At 41.3% G+C, this 15,768-nt stretch overlaps 1 protein-coding gene across 6 annotated transcripts in view; it reads right to left on the bottom strand.

Annotated features, from left to right (window-relative positions):
- Positions 1 to 15,768, bottom strand: part of PDE3A (phosphodiesterase 3A) — a 278,256-nt gene that overhangs the window by 116,975 nt on the left and 145,513 nt on the right. The window contains exons 1-2 of one of the 6 annotated variants that reach the window (XM_074826346.1): positions 8,912 to 9,012; positions 5,820 to 5,930 (exon numbers count right to left, since the gene is read on the bottom strand). The exons of 2 other annotated variants lie outside the window; for them this stretch is intronic. The gene's annotated coding sequence lies outside the window, so the exon portion shown is untranslated. Of the gene's footprint in view, positions 1 to 2,098; positions 2,122 to 5,819; positions 6,050 to 8,911; positions 9,013 to 10,593; positions 10,684 to 15,768 lie in introns of those variants that run through there. 3 more of the 6 variants (XM_074826344.1, XM_074826345.1, XM_074826348.1) reach the window with 3 other exon arrangements.

The following is a 15,768-nucleotide window of genomic DNA, read 5'->3' as shown; positions in this document are numbered from 1 at the left end:
ACCAAAATCCTGTCAAACCGACATCCTTACCGTCAGTCTCAGCAGCAAAAACCCCTTAGGACTGAGTAAGCATGAAGGTTTCACCAGACATTTAACCTTCAGAAGTGGTTCCTCTGCAAGACAACTGAGCCACAGTGGTGGGGGTAGGGACAAGCATGACTTAATTGTGTCCCTGTTGCACTTCCCTCGTGTGCGCAGGATGGCATTTCATCATAGCTGCCAACTCAAAATCTCTCATCAGAGCAAAGAGCCAGTTACGAAAAGGAAGGGGGTAGAGGCTGAGAGAGCAAACCCCCAAACCCCAACTGCTTGGTCAGAAAAGTCAAATAAAAGTTGCAGTGCCACTGCCCCCCAAAATTGGAAATTCTGTAAGCAACAGGATTCAGTAGTTTGAATAAATCAGATCTCTTCTGCTACCATATGCACTTACTGAAAAGGAAAAAACAAACTTTTTTTTTTTTTTTTAATATGGCAACTTAATGTCCACCTGGTGTGAAACAGAAACCACAGTGATTACAGGAATCAGCCCCTGGTGAGGCTAAAATACAGTGATGCAGATAGCCAGAAACATAATTTCTTACACTTTCAGCAGCTCATTTTCATGAAATACATTAGTTTTATTGGTAGCCCACTGAGGGATAGCTGAGACTCAGTAATGAAAATTTTAAGATACTGAGAATTTGGCCTCTCTCAACCTAGTGCACAGAGCAGACTGACCCACAGTGCCTTCTCCTACCATGAAAGCAGCACTGCATCTGGTCAGGTGAAGCCTCAGCCTCCAGGGTTGGCCTGGAAAAGAAAAGAGCATCATTCCGCCAAAGCTTGTTCCAGCCTGACACCCACATAGACAAGCTACTTCTTTCATTAACACCCCATTTTCCTGGTTTTGAGGTTTCACAATGCAGAAGAATAGCACTGACATTTCAACAGCTAGATCCCAGCTAGGAAATGTCCTAAAATTACACCATAGAGACTGGTAGCTTACTAAAAAACCTCAATGTCAAAACTCAAAGTACATTCAGTTTAAACACACCCTTGGGGGAATTTTATACTAACTACTTTCTATTTCAGACTATTCACTTTAAGCTCAACCAGCAATGCTTCATCACTCATCCAGGAAAACTCCCCTCTGCCACCCATTCTCAATCAACCTGCCAAATTAATTATCACCCTGCATTTGTCTATTGCTAAGAGGGGGGAAAAAGCAAATAGATGAACGTAGCAGTGACCCGAGCAAAAATGAATCCTCTGAAACAGAACTAATTAAATCAGTTCAGTGATCTTCTTCCAGCATGACACATTTCACCCACTCCTTCCCCAAGCAGCTCAGTTCCCGCATCTCCTCCAACTGTCCTCGTCTGGGTGCTCACATGGGTCTCAGATGTCTGTCCAGCAGCAAACTAGGAATCTTTTCTACTCATCCTTGTAACCGCATGGTTTAAAATAAAGAAAAAAACAACTGTCAGAGAAAATTCACCACGATAATTTCACACTGACATTTACATGAAAATTCCTGGCCAGAGAATACGTCTTTCAGCCAGACAGCACTAGGGTTTGATTACCTACCTCAAATTTATGGGACCACAGGCACCAAGCTTTGGTGCTTCGCTGGCTCTATGAAATGAGCAGAGTTTGGAGCACTAGCAGAGTGAGGCTTCCCTTTTGGTACCCCAGTCAGGACCTACAGCAGAGCTGGCAGGACTAACAGGTAGAGAAATTACAGAAATTGTGGATTTAAAATCACTGCCATGAGCCAGACACCAAACCTTGTGCTAACTTCATTCCTAACCTAGCAAGTACACGTGTATGCACGACCACAGCATTGGTGACCCTGCTGACTCAAAAGGGACTAGTTCAAGGAAGCAAGTTACACATGCATTTTAGAGCTCCTGTCCTATAATTTTAAGTGACAGTGCAGCTGAAATGCATGCAAAAATACATTTGGGACATAAATTTCCCCACCACTGAAAATGGCATCATTTTCATTGCAGTCATGTTGTCGGACAATGTGTGAAATTCTGTGTCAGCTGAAAATGGCATGCCCCTGCAGTGAGAATATCAAAAGCTATAGGTGTAGGACCACAACAGAAACACTGACCTCTTCTCTCTTAGTGAACTTCACTTTCCATCACTTTTCTCTTTATACAGAACACATTCAGAGCAAGAGCAGAAAAGGGAAAGGCAACTCAAGTAGGGCAAGAAATGCAGGGTAACAGGCCCACCTGGGGAACAAAAAGACACTGAAGTGGCATCTCTCTTTACTAGGGAGTTCGGATATAAAGTCAATCCCACCTTGGTTTTCTCCCTATACAATTTTTAATACAGTCAGTGCTTCCTTAGATGGAAGGCACATCACGAATGGACATCAGTACTGAAAGGCAGTGAAATATGGATGCCTGCACAGGATCCCTGTCAAGTTAGGTAAAGCTTCAGACACGGGAGCCCTGTCCTCTTTGATAACGGTGCATAGGAACAGAACAACAACACACAGAGGCAGGACTCTGAGTAATCTCTAGGTAGGTGCCTACACAGGCAACAGTTTGTCATTCGCACCCATCTGCTGCTCCAAATCACACACACACACACACACACACGCTGTCACATGTGCTCTTCCCCATCTGGATTGCAGAGATGCTGGATATAAACAGGCAAAAGCCAGGAAGATGAATACTGGGCTTGTGCTGTACAGGGGGGAATCGACAGTCAGCTTCATCCCCTCTAACAGGAGTAATTTCAGCAGAGATTTCTAGAAGTCAAAGTGAAAACTGATTTTTCACAATGGCTGCAGGATTTTCCATGATTTGAAATCCTGTCTTTCAAACCAGTATGACTCTTTGAAAAGCTTCGCTTCTGAGATTTTATTTTTAAAGTAATAAAACTACATATGTTGTCTTAGAGGGATACCAGAAAATACATTCCCCTGCAACGTTGTTTGCCAACACCTAATTTCACGTGGTCACCCAAGCCATATTTCTATAGCATCACAGTACTGCTAACAGCAAAACCAGAGCCCACAAAAGGTGCAGTCTCTATCACGGTGTAAAGGATGCAGAGAATATACACTATCCAGGGGTGTCATGCTGCAAATGATATACCAGGTGGCATTTTAGAGTGAGGGGAAAGGAGCCTGTTTTGGAAGGGCTGACCTCAAAGGAATGGGCTTGAGACACATGTGGCTGCCCCATCCCCCCTGTTTTAGGACCCCAGTTTTGGTTCAGTTAAACTGAGTCACACAAAAGCTGCTGAAATATTCTTTGGCAGAAGAATTTTCAATTGAAAATATGTAATTTTAACTAATCTGCCTTTCAGAAACAAAATTAACTAGTATTTCTGTGGTTGATAGAAAAAAGAAAAAGTGTTTCAAAAAGGTTCATCTATTCAAAATAGAAAGTTCTGAAATTTGCTTTCTTTTATATAAGCAACTGCTTCCCCCTCCACCATTGGTCCTTTTTTTCCCCAGAATTTTATTCCTTGCATAATTTAACTTTGCATGTTGCTGAAATATAGTTCTAAAACAAACTTGATCAAAAAAAGCAATATTTCCTCCTCTTATGACCAGCTGTTCAGCACTCCCTCAGAAATAAGAGCTTTCCCTTCTATTAATCTCATTACGATGTCTTCAGCCCCTTCCTTTTCTGCTGAAGCAGTAATTTAAGTTCCTTTTTCCCAAATATTTTTCTCTCATCTTCTTATGTTCAACTTGTGTAAAAACGCTATTTTGATTCAGCAGAAGTGTTATTTTAGTGGACACTAGTATGTATCACTTTACCCTAACCAGGAGAGTCCAGATGGAAAGGTACTTACATTTCTAGCTACCAAAACAAAAAAAAAGCACTGCTAAATGCTAAGCAGCTGTGCAGATCTGGTCCTATGACTATGAAAAAGAGGTCTATAGATCTGTATTGATTACAGCTACAATCTTGATCCCCTAACGCTAACAATATTTTTGTCAATTCAGCATGGCCTGGATGTTGTCCTTTGTTTTTCCTCTTACACCTGGGAAACAGCCTGGTCTTCCAGGAGACACGGTTAAACAGTGTGAGTCTCTAAGACAGCTGTGAGTGTCTCCCTGCTATCATCAGCTGGAAATCAGAAAAATCTTAGTAGCAACCGCTTCTAAAGCACTTATTTCCATGCAAACTTGTTAACTCACACAGGACCTCTGTGAGAAAAAAAAAAATATTTATCTCCATTTCACAGATGGAGAACTGAGGCATTTACACAGCACAGTACTGCAAAACTGGGAATAGAAACTAAATATCTTCAGTTCATGGGATCAGACCATAGACTTTATTTTGATCAACTATTTATGTCCAAGTTATTTTCTGGGGGAGTTGAGGGCATACACCAGGGAACAGAATTATTCTCGTTTTCAGCTGCCAGGAGATCTTATCACTCTTTCTGAAAACGAACTGTTCAGCCCTCTAAATATCAGACAGAGCACAGGCTTCACATATCAACAACCTTCCTTTTTAAGAAACCACTAAAGTGGAACAGAAAAGATAGGAAACCTCAAAGGATCAAAAAGTGCAAGTTTTTCCCCTATATCTGTGGCCAAACACCCCGGCATCCTGCAATCCTCCTTCCTCAGTTAGAAGGACTTTAGCTAGAGAACATGACTGAACAAAGTGAAAAACCAACAGCTGTGCCCCAGACCTGAACTGAACCTTCCCTGAGCTTTAAAGATATTGAGTCCACTTCAGCTCCACATTGCAACGTGGGTGCAGAGATGAACAGAGAGAAGGGATGAAGAAACAAAATGTCAAGAGAAAACACATTCTTACGAAGTTTTCTGATTTATTCATCAAGATCAAGTGATTGAGGTGTGTGAAGCATCCCTGGCATGAAAGTGTTCACAAGAGCTCCATGAATTGGGCAGTATTTTCTCTCTTTCACTTTACATTTTTCCACGCAATTCCTTTTTCAGAAAGAGAAATCAGAGATAATGGCAGTTCACCTACTTTATTAGTATCAAGACCCATATTCCACAAATACGTTGCCAGGAGATAAGCAGTTGCATACTGAACATTGGGTGCCTGTGCACCTTTGGCCCTCCCAATGGGTTCCTTTATCAGGACAAAGCCTCCTTGAAGGGCAACCAGGGCCACCAACAACCTCAGTTCAGGCAAGAGCAATAGAGGCTGAGAAACAGATGCTTTATGAGCTTGAGAGAACTGCAGAAGAGGAAAAAAAATAACTTCCCTTCTCATACCTAAATATAGAACATAAATAAAAATGTATATATCCTAAATATTTTTCCTAACCTAATACTTTTCTTCCCACACATCCACCCTGTTCCCCCCAACATACACAGTGTGGTCCTGGAACAAGCATTTTCATTTGTTTTCAGGGAAAGACAGTTCATGTTAAAACACCCATGCTGGTTAATGAGAAAGTCAGAAAGTTCAAGGTGGACTGATGAGCTGCCTACGTGCAGCCAGTCTGATGAGAGGAAATTCAGTTCTTACCAAGAAGACACACAAAAGTGAGAGTATTTGCGGTGGAGAGAAAATGCCTTTCTCAGTGGCAGTCTGGAGTGCAACGTCGAGGAAGAGACGGTCACAGAGGAGAATAGGGGCTCCAAGGCAACACTCCACTACAAGCTTGTAATGTCACACTTTTTTGTCCCCATGACTGAAACATGGGGTTCAGCCTCCATATGCATAATGCTACCAACACTTTCCACAATATAAAATACACAGGATCAAGAAATAAGAGGATGGAAATACAGGTAGTTCCCAAACACAGAAGTAACAATAAGCTCAAAACATTTAGAAACTTTGAAGATGACAATACTAAATACTCTTTTTGTAACTTACAGAAGACACACATGATGATTTTATGCAGTTGTACAGATTATATCTGAAGTGACGATATTTCTCACAGCATTTCAAGCTTTCTTAGCAATTTCAGTTCCTGGAATCTCAATTCTAGGAAAAGAGAAAAGCAAAAAAAAGAAATTTCCTCTAAGAGAGAAAGGAGGCTTCTAACGACTAGGACTGTGAAAGGGGGAGGAATTAAATACAAGGATTAAAACTGAAGATTCGTGGCTGATCTGTGATCTCCAGAATGCAAAGGGCTGCCCCTGCATTGGTAGGAAAGCCACCAAATGGCAAACCTCAGCTCTGCCTGATATCAAAAGGCAGCACAGTAGATATGGTAAAACATAATAAATAAGCTGCATCCTTTCAGTCTGTGAGGAGGATGGTCAGGATGGAACAACATGCCAGAACTAAAGCAAGCGATTGCTAAAAATAACTTTATCTCTCCTTCTTTATCTCAAGGGCCAAATTATCTCTGTTGCTACTTGAGAAGACTAGGCAATGCCAGCATCAAAAAGGTCAGAAAGCATGTGAAAATTTACCCAGTAGATTATCCACTGCCTAAATATCTGCTATTGCAACAGTTCAGATTAGCATGAAAATTCCTACTGTCTTGCTGCACAAATATATGCTAAGTCTTTATTTGAAGAGCATGAATTAAAAATGCACTACATGGGTACCACAGCTCTAATATCCTCACATACTAATACAAGAGGTTTGGGGTTTAATTTATTTATTTTTTTAAATATTTTATTCAATGAAATAGACTTCTGATTATTTATTAAAAAGTAGTTTCAGGCTGATAGGAAGCAACTTGTAGTGGAACAGACTAATACCTTGTACTCAGAAGGAAAGGAGCACCTGAATTATATCCAGTTGGCAGCTGGTCACAAGTGGTGTTCCCCAGGGCTCAGTATTGCAGCCAGTTCTGTTTAATATCTTTATCATTGATCTGGACAAGGGGATCAAGAGGCACAAGACACACACAAGGGAGAGCGCAGGGGAGAGGGAGTCAGGAGAGTTTCACCAGCATGAGCTGACAGCAGCTCACCGGGCAGCCTAATGCCCCACCAGGGATGCCCCACCAGGCTGAGAGCACTCAGGCACTAGGAAAACTCACTGAAGTGAGTGAAGTGTGCTGAAGTTTGGTTTCCTTCCTCCTCTTCTTTCAGGTCTGGATTACTCCAGGGTAGCCCAGATGTCCTGGGGTTCTGGTACACAGGAGCCAGTCAAGATTGTTTTGAGCTGGTCAAGAGCCATGCTTATGCCACTGCTCGTGCACAGCGGTAAACACTTAAAAAGAGTGAAGCCATAAGGACAAAGGACCCAGCAAATTTCGCAGGATGTAGATGTCAGAGAGCAAAGACAGAATGAGGTCAGAGTCTGATCTACAACCTGGGGAGTACAGAAATCTGTATCTAGGCCAACAATTTGCTGTAATCTTGTTACTTAATGGGAGGCAGAGGGAGAAGAGAGAATATCCTTGGAGCTCATACAGCCACCAATTAATGTGTGCTTAAAAGCAGGCTAGACCAGAGGTACGAACTTAAACCACTCTAAACCATAGCACAAGCACCTCACCTTGCTAGCTGGCACTGCCTGTCACGTAGCAACAATGTGGTGCAAACTGACTTTGGAATTACAGCTGTGTGTTCCCCTATTTGTGATTCCCAGCTTGCCAGCCATCCTCTGCCAGGGTGGTACCAGCTGCGCACGCTCCTGCACATCATGCAGACTCACCTCTGCTTGGGGACCCAGGTTTAAAATAGATTCCTTTCCTTTCGTCTTCACGGCTGGGACGGAGCAGAATATAGCTGCATTATTCCTGAAGCAGCTTTTAATTTTCATTACATCTAAGTTAATTTCGCAGTAGGAGGGGGTTGGAAGCAGGATGTCAACTTTCTTGGAAGAAGGAAGAAAAAAAATCCCAACCAAACAACAAACTCAAACCAAAAATGTGCTAAGAATGTGGCAAGCAGATGACTCTTTTTGTTTTGCTGCATGTGGGGGAGTCATAGGTCCAGGATTTCATACTAAGGAGGAATTTCACTTTTATGGATATCAGCAGAAAGCCTTTCTAATGCTTCTCATATACTGAATTTGAGTCAAACACATCCTGTGCACCTCACACACTTTTGATACCCTGGCTACTCTGCTCAGTGCCAACCTACCTTGTGCAGCTGTGCACAATTTGCCTGGCTGGACACAACAACAGCTCTAATACAAACAAGCAGACCAGTGCCACGTTGTAAAGACTTGTTCAACATAAAAGCATGGACTCCCTCTCTGATTAAAGTGGGACAGGGGGATGAAGCATTTGGAGAGGGAGGTAGACACACCAGGGAGAAAACACATTTCCTCTTTAGCTCTTAATAAGAGCATGGAGATTCTTCTGACACTCAAACTATTAATTAATACATATCTTACAGATACTAATCTTCATTTAATCACAATGGAGGGCCTCTCTGCAGGAAGAGATGACTACTAAATAATACTTATGGAAAACCTCATGTTCAACCAAATCTCCATGCTCCAACAGGGATAATACTGGTCATGCCATGCCATCATGAGCCTTTTGCTTTTGCTCCAAAGAAGTCAAGAAAATATGAGGAGGGACAGGGCATACAGTTCACCCTTTTGGCTAGTTGATATGCCTAACTGCTCAGTGAACAGAAAAGTGTTCACTGCTTTGTTTTTTAAAAGGCTATAGTGCTACCAAGGGATGCAAAAATCCATCCCTAAATTAAGCAAGCAAGCAAGAGACAGTGATCAATTGGCCAATTTAGTTGCCCCATTCTTCTTCACCAGTCTCCTCTAATTGTCCCCAAGTCCACATGGGAACAACAGTAAGCAGTAGCTTTAATTCAGAAGAGGACAGACCCACAGGACTAGCTGTACCAGGGTGGATTTAATTCATGATTTTTGTCAGATCCTGGCTGAGACCAGAAGAAAAAGCATGTGCCACGGACCCGACAGAAACTAGCTTGAAGACAGTAATGGATCCTTAACTCAACTAGATAAAAATGACTCTGTTAAGAAAAATTCCAAGAAACAATTGCACAGTGACTCAGTTGTACACAGTTGTCTACCTGGTTCATGGGGTGCGTAAGGCATCACCCACGTTCCGCACCCCAGATGTTCTGCCACTTGCTCTGGGTTCTCCATTGCTTTGTGTAGGGTATCCCACCTGCTTCAAGAGAATGAAGATAAAAAGCACCCCGCATGTCACTTGTGATGCACCAGGATTTTAAATATCATCCACAATAACTCAGCAATTTCATCAGCAAGCACAGAAGAACAAAGTAGTTTTAATACAACTTGAAAACTATTAAGTCCTTCATCACTATGCAGGCTGTTTCTACCACAGGACAGCTAAGGAAACTAAAATACGAGAATAAAAAAAAATTATTTTACTGCCAAGGATTTTTCTGAATGCAAATATATTTTGTGCATTTCAGAGCTGTAGATTTAACTAGAGATATGGATTAGGTATGAGATAAGATATTAATTTTTATCTTGAGAAGTCAGGAAAAAAAGTGAAACGAGAAGCCCAGACTTCTTTTTAGCTCTTGCCGTTTTTTAATTTTATTAGCATCCCTCCTAAGCTATAACTATTTATTTTCACTTTTTACCTCACACAGTGCATTGCCCAACAAACTCTTGACTGCTAAAAAGTTGCACCACGATGACTATGTACTGCTGAAGAATATTTATAGCCTTAAGAGGATGCAGTCAGTACAGCACCAACGGCTCAGCCTTCAGCAGCTAAAGAGTCACTTTGTCATTGAATGCAGTTTCAAAAAGCCAGAAAAGCAACTCACTCCATTTTAGAATATGAATTTCCCAATGCACGCGCTATGCTCTTATACTCTGCATATCATATGGGGGCTGGGTAGTATTGAAACAGTTCAAGATTTCCTCAAATTTCAAACTTTCCTCAAGCCAAAACTCAGTTTGAGTGCAAGTTCTCTGGGGCAGAAGAAAGCATCTTTCTAACCTGGTTTTATACAGCTTCTAGAACAATGGGGCCAGATCCCCAACTGGAAATCCTAAGGGCTACTGTCCTGTAAATAACAAAACCCCAAACCAGCAGTTACACTTGACCAAAAGTCTCTCTGGCTACCACTGTAAATACGGATTTAACTAATCGATCAGCCTGAAAGACTAATAAAGGTCAAGGATGATAATTTAAAGTACTAGTTATCATAGTAACTGATAGAGGAACAGCATGATTGTGCAGCTCTTAAACAGAAACTAGATGCCTAGATCTAGGAAAAGCTTACTATTGAGACTGTTAGGCTGCAAGGGAAACAGGTTTTAAAAACACACTCAAATAGCAACCCTCCTTGAAAACAACCACATTTTAGTATAATCCTGTAATAATAAACTAACATAGGGAAAAGCAAGCAAGCAAACAAGCTTGAATACCTACATGAGAAAAAAATACAACCAAAAAACCCAGGCAATACTGAGTCTATTCTGAGAATGCTCTAAAAAATAAAACTTCCTTCTCATAACAGAAACAATTGGTCCTGACAAACTTAATTCACTTTATATACGAAACACATTTGAGTTGAGGCAGTTACAAAAGGATAACTCCAGTCAGAGGAATCTAAAGAAAAAATAATATTGATATCAAGTTTCTGCTTCTCAGACGCCTCAACCTAAGGGTTGATTAGGTTTAAAAAAAAATTAAACAACAATATGATGAAAAGAGAGGCCATGCCCCTGGCATATGGTATTATAAACACAGGAAAGTGCCAGTATAAACCTTTATCAGGAGACTGGGTTCTTTGTCAAGCCGTGCCTTTCTTCCAAAACATCCTTGCTGCCATATGTCTGCATCTCACCAGCTGCAGACCTAATAAGAGACTTCTTATTCATGCCGTATAATGTTTTACAGGTTTGCCACGGGGGTCACTCGCTGTGAGTCATTTACGTCACAACCCCAACAGCCTCAGAGCTGACAGGAGCCAAGAAATGTAGATTGGCGGAGGGCACGGGAGGGGAGTGAAAGGAAACGGCACATCATGCTCAGAGCTCTGTAATTTTGTCTCCTCACCAGTGTGCTGAAAGCTGGGCTTTCCAACTTGCTCTTCTGCTCCAAGGGGCTCTGGGGCCTTCCTGCTATTTTTACACTTAGGAAAAGAGGGAAAATTAAATACACATATTTAGATGAAGACCGCTGAAAGATTTTATTCCCTCTACTCTTGTTCTGCGCCTCATTATTTGTGATAGCTCTGCAGTTCTAACAAGCCAAGCATCAGTTTTTGCAACCTATTTCGACTATTTTGTGTATGCCATGCATGCAGGGCAGTGGGTGTAAGCATTTATCTGAGCAGAAATGGAGCCAATTGCCTGACAAAGTCAGTTTTTTAAAAGAAAAACTGCTACCCCACTCTCAGAATTTATTGCCCTTATGTGGCTCTCCGTAGTGTTTTTGGTTTTGTTTTGAATCCAGTAATTGTAGGGAAAATGGGTTTTCAAATCTGTGTGTTATTATGGTGCTGGAACCATGGAGAAGAGAGAAACACTCACTACAGTGAAATCTAAAAAGGCAAAGGACCAGATCTGGAGCTGTGACTGGAGTGACCAGCGTGTCTCTTCCCATCTGCCTGCATCCTGGAGGCAGGGAAATATCAGCCTTTCCTCCTCACTCCCTTTCCCATAAACAGAGACTGACAGAGGTGGGTGGAAAATGAGGGCAAGGTATAAATTCACTCATTTTACTCATTTAATGGCCAATGAACTGACCGTTCAACAATCCGGTCCTGCACACTTGATTCAGAGTCATGCCAACAAATTCGTGCACTGTAGGCAGGAAAGCTGCCATGTAATCTCCCAATAAGTGATTAACAACAAAGGCTTGATCTTTTAATTGTTTGTTTCCAGTTGAGTCAACATTTCAAAGATTTTTGTTTTTAAGTGCATGTATTCTGTAGGTATAAAACTGAAAGGGGTGGGGGCACTCTTGAAACATTTTCAATTCTTGCTCCACTTTGTTAAGTCTGGGCTTTCCTTTCTGTCTGACTTGGGGGATAGAAAGCTTTTTACTTTAGTATTATCCCATATCTTTAAAGATTTCAAACTCTACAAGTGTGAAGTCCACAGGAAGGTGAGCCTTGCTCAGATGCTCACCTTTTCTTTCTTTTTTCTTTTTTTTTTTTTTAATGCTAGAAAGTCACTAAGAAGGCAGGACATTTTATTTAGTAAGGAAACTGCTGCAATGGAAAGTAACTGGGAAAATACAAGGCAGGTATTTCCATGGAAAATTTAATAGCTACAAGAGCTAGTTTGTTAAAATTTTCAACATTGAAATGTTTTTGTGGGTTTTTTTTGTCATTCTTTTTCCCCAGTCAAAAGACAGCAGATTTCTATGTCCCTGTCTCTCACCTGATCCCTATACACCCATGATTTGAAAAGGCACATCATAATGTAGTGTGCTTTGAGAGCTCAAAGTCTTGGAGTCACACAGCCATATGAGAACTGCAATTTATACTTCCAAAATACTAGGCTTCCAGACTGAGCCCATCACACCAGACAAAACTTAGAAAACCAGCAAGAACAGGAGAAGGTGAAAGCAAAAACAAAAGAAGTAAAAGATTCTGAAAGACTCTATTAAATTTTCTTTGTTCAAAATTATGTACATCTAAAAGATGCAGCATTGGTACTTGCACGCTATAAATGCACCATCTGCATAAGTGCAATAAAACCCTGGGCATCCCTGCCATCCGCAGCTTCGGTAGAAGGGGAGAGAGATGGAGGAGCAAAGCACTCTGGACAAATCCAGAGAGACATTTATCAATTCAAAAAAGCCTCTCACTGGAGAAATACAGATCTTTCAGGTCAGTAATCCCTAATCAAGGCTGAAAATAGCACTTCAGAGCTATGACGCATTTTAGAGTGGCATGTTAAAATTAGTATTATGAGCATGAAACTACAGTAGCTCTGCCGGGAGTCCTGTTAATGAATGTACAGGAAGTGTAGTACTAAAGTCCTGTGGCACATACACATGCACACACTCCTGTCAACTAACCTATAAACATGTGCACTAAATCCAAAGTCACGGTCCTAGTCTATTTTTTTTGCCATTCTTCCCATAAGAGAAACTAAAAATAGGCCCATGAGAACCATGCATGGGACTCTACTCTTCAAATGTTTAACTCTTGCAGCAAAAATTGCCTAGCACTGTTTTTGAAGAGATTCTTCAAGAAGTTCACATTATATTGATGCAGGATATATTTTTATATATATATATACACACACACACAGAGCTAATGATAACCTTAAGAAATTGTGGGTGCACATTATTGCTTACTTACATATATCTCCAATGTTTATTTATATATTATTTATCAAGATAAAAATAAAGACCTGGAGAAAAAGGGTGTATGACCTCATGCAGCTCTGAAGTCCTACTCATATGCACAGGGGAGGAAAAACAAAAAGCAAACAAAAAAACCCCATCTCTTTTGAAGAATCATTGCTATGCAATCAAGCAAGGTTACATAGCCGGGTGTCAAAAGAATCTTGCTGATACTCTGGAAATAGGAAGAGCTGTTAAATTTAAAATAAAAGATATGCCAGTAAGAAAAAACAAAAAGCACCTTGCACACGCAGCACCTGCTGTCTCTGCTACAAGGCCTTTTCCACGCAGCATGCAAGGCAGCCAAATCGCAGGAAGACTACCTGCAAATGCTGCAAGTGCCGAACAGGCATAGAAGTATGTTAAAACCAGCAAACCTCCAACTTCCTCCCTGCTCCTCCAGAGAAATGCTACCCTGGTATTAGGATAGATGATCTTCCTGTTGCTATGCCTCACCCCTCAGAAAGGGGATGTACAGTCTCTGGCTGCAGCAAGCTCAGGGGAGCAGATGGCAGCAGAGGCAGATGGCAGGGTGCACAGGTTCTGTGGGGCTGGGAACGCACAGTACTGCATCTTCCAGTGAGGAAAACAAATGTTGGTAGACACCAAACTGAGGCTGAACTGACTTCCTGAGTCTATTATGTTTATTTTCAGGGGCCAACACTTCAAAGAAAAAGAACTGCTAGATTTCTGCAGTGATGCTCAGCACTAAAATGGGTTGAAAGGCTCTCTGCACCCTGGTGGAAAATTGCCTGAGCGTTTGCCTCAGCCTACCATCACAAACTCCACTTCAGTTTTATCTGGTTTTTTTCATTCACTAACAGTGGTGCTTTGTGCTTACAGACTGTTGAACTCCTTCACAGATTTAAAGAAGGAGACTAAACAGCCTTATCTCCTTGGTAAAATAAGGAAACAGAAGGGTAAAAAGTCTCATCTTCCGCTGTGAAAGCTGAGAGTCACTGCCAGGAAAAAAGCCTGAGTGGCTTAGCTCCAGAGTCACACTACATCCACCACAAGTGACTGCAAAGTGATAAGGTTATGCGGAATTGGAGGGGACAGGGAACGATCCTGGGAAGAAACCTGCGGTATCACTGACTAGGGGCATGGGAAAGTTAGAGATCCATGGTGGGACTCAGCAAGGAGCTGGAGGTAGCCAGCTCATGGTGGGAACCAATGGAGTGAAAGAGACAGGGAGCCAGCATGGTAGAGAGGGAGACAACAGGGTGGAGTAAGGACGCAAAGGCTGGGATCTTCAACAGAACACATCACCAGTGACCTCTAACAGTGAGAACAGGCTGGGGACCATAAACAAAGATTAGAAATCCGTGCCAGGGAAAAGACTTGTAAGAAACTTGGGAGAAATATGCCAAGGCATCCACACAACAGAGCACATGCACATTTCAAACTTGGGCTGGGACACATGACCCTCTTATGGCCAGAAGACAGCCGGAAATCCAATCCCTCTGAATTACTGGCTCACCTGAATAATGAAAACCTTAGGGAGATCTTTAACTCAAAAGTCCAATTTTACTTCACCCTTTCTTCTATTGCACAGCATAGAGCTTAATGAAGTGGCCACAAAGTATTTCACTGTAGGGCCCTATCTCATTTGGCACACAGAATGGGTGCTGCCTACAAATGCTTTTGAATGAGCAGTTGCATTTTCTTCAGTATATATAGCACTAAAATTTCTTAACTCCAAGCTATGGAAATTCTCCTGTCTGTTCTTTTTTTCTGGAAGCTTTTAAACATTCATCATCACAGTATCTGAAAGCTTCGGAAATACTTACTTGAATAAGACTTCCTGAAGGAAGAGAGAGCTAAGACAAAGAGTGTCAGGTCAAATACATTTACTAACTTGAAAGGTACAGTATGAGAAAACTGAGGTGTATTTCTGAGAATTTTTCATATTATATAATACTTTCCATATTCAAAACAGTTCCCATTGATCTCTGCAAGCATTCAGTAAATAAGGAGTCAAGCAGTCATAAAACCAGGAACTCATAAGAATCTGGATTTTAAGCAAATTGCCTAGTACTGCACTCTACGGCATCACTCACCTATCTTAACCCTGAAATCATTCCTTCTGTAACCTCCTGACTCATTCTCTAAACACTTTCTAGCATCCTCAAAAATGTGATCTAAGAAAACACTGCTTCCCTCAGTAGAGAGCACAAATTTACACTCAGCACAGGTTTGTTCTGTGCAATGACTGGATCAAAGAACTTATAGGAAAAGAAATATGCAGAGATGCGTAGGAGATGTATATTATTTTAAAGGCTTAGTACACGAGGTGAACATGAAGGGGTTAATGGGACATATGGGCTAATTAAGCTCATGTAGGCTACCGTAATTTTAGCCTTCTTATTTCTGAAAGATCAATAAATCCTTTTACAATGTTTTTCAGTGGAGTTTTATGAGATATACAGTCAGAAAAGTGAGACCTGTCTTCATTTCTGCTTCAAGTTTCATGAATATTTAAAAGATGCAGTAAGTGAAATCATCCAGTGTGAACAGGCTCAGAAACTGTGTCTTGTTAAAGTATAATCAAAAATCATGTTAGGCTCAGATTTATTTTTT

Source organism: Strix aluco, chromosome 5, assembly GCF_031877795.1.
Source record: "Strix aluco isolate bStrAlu1 chromosome 5, bStrAlu1.hap1, whole genome shotgun sequence".
Classification (NCBI taxonomy): Eukaryota; Metazoa; Chordata; class Aves; order Strigiformes; family Strigidae; genus Strix; species Strix aluco.
This window is presented reverse-complemented; position numbering and strand designations above follow the sequence as displayed.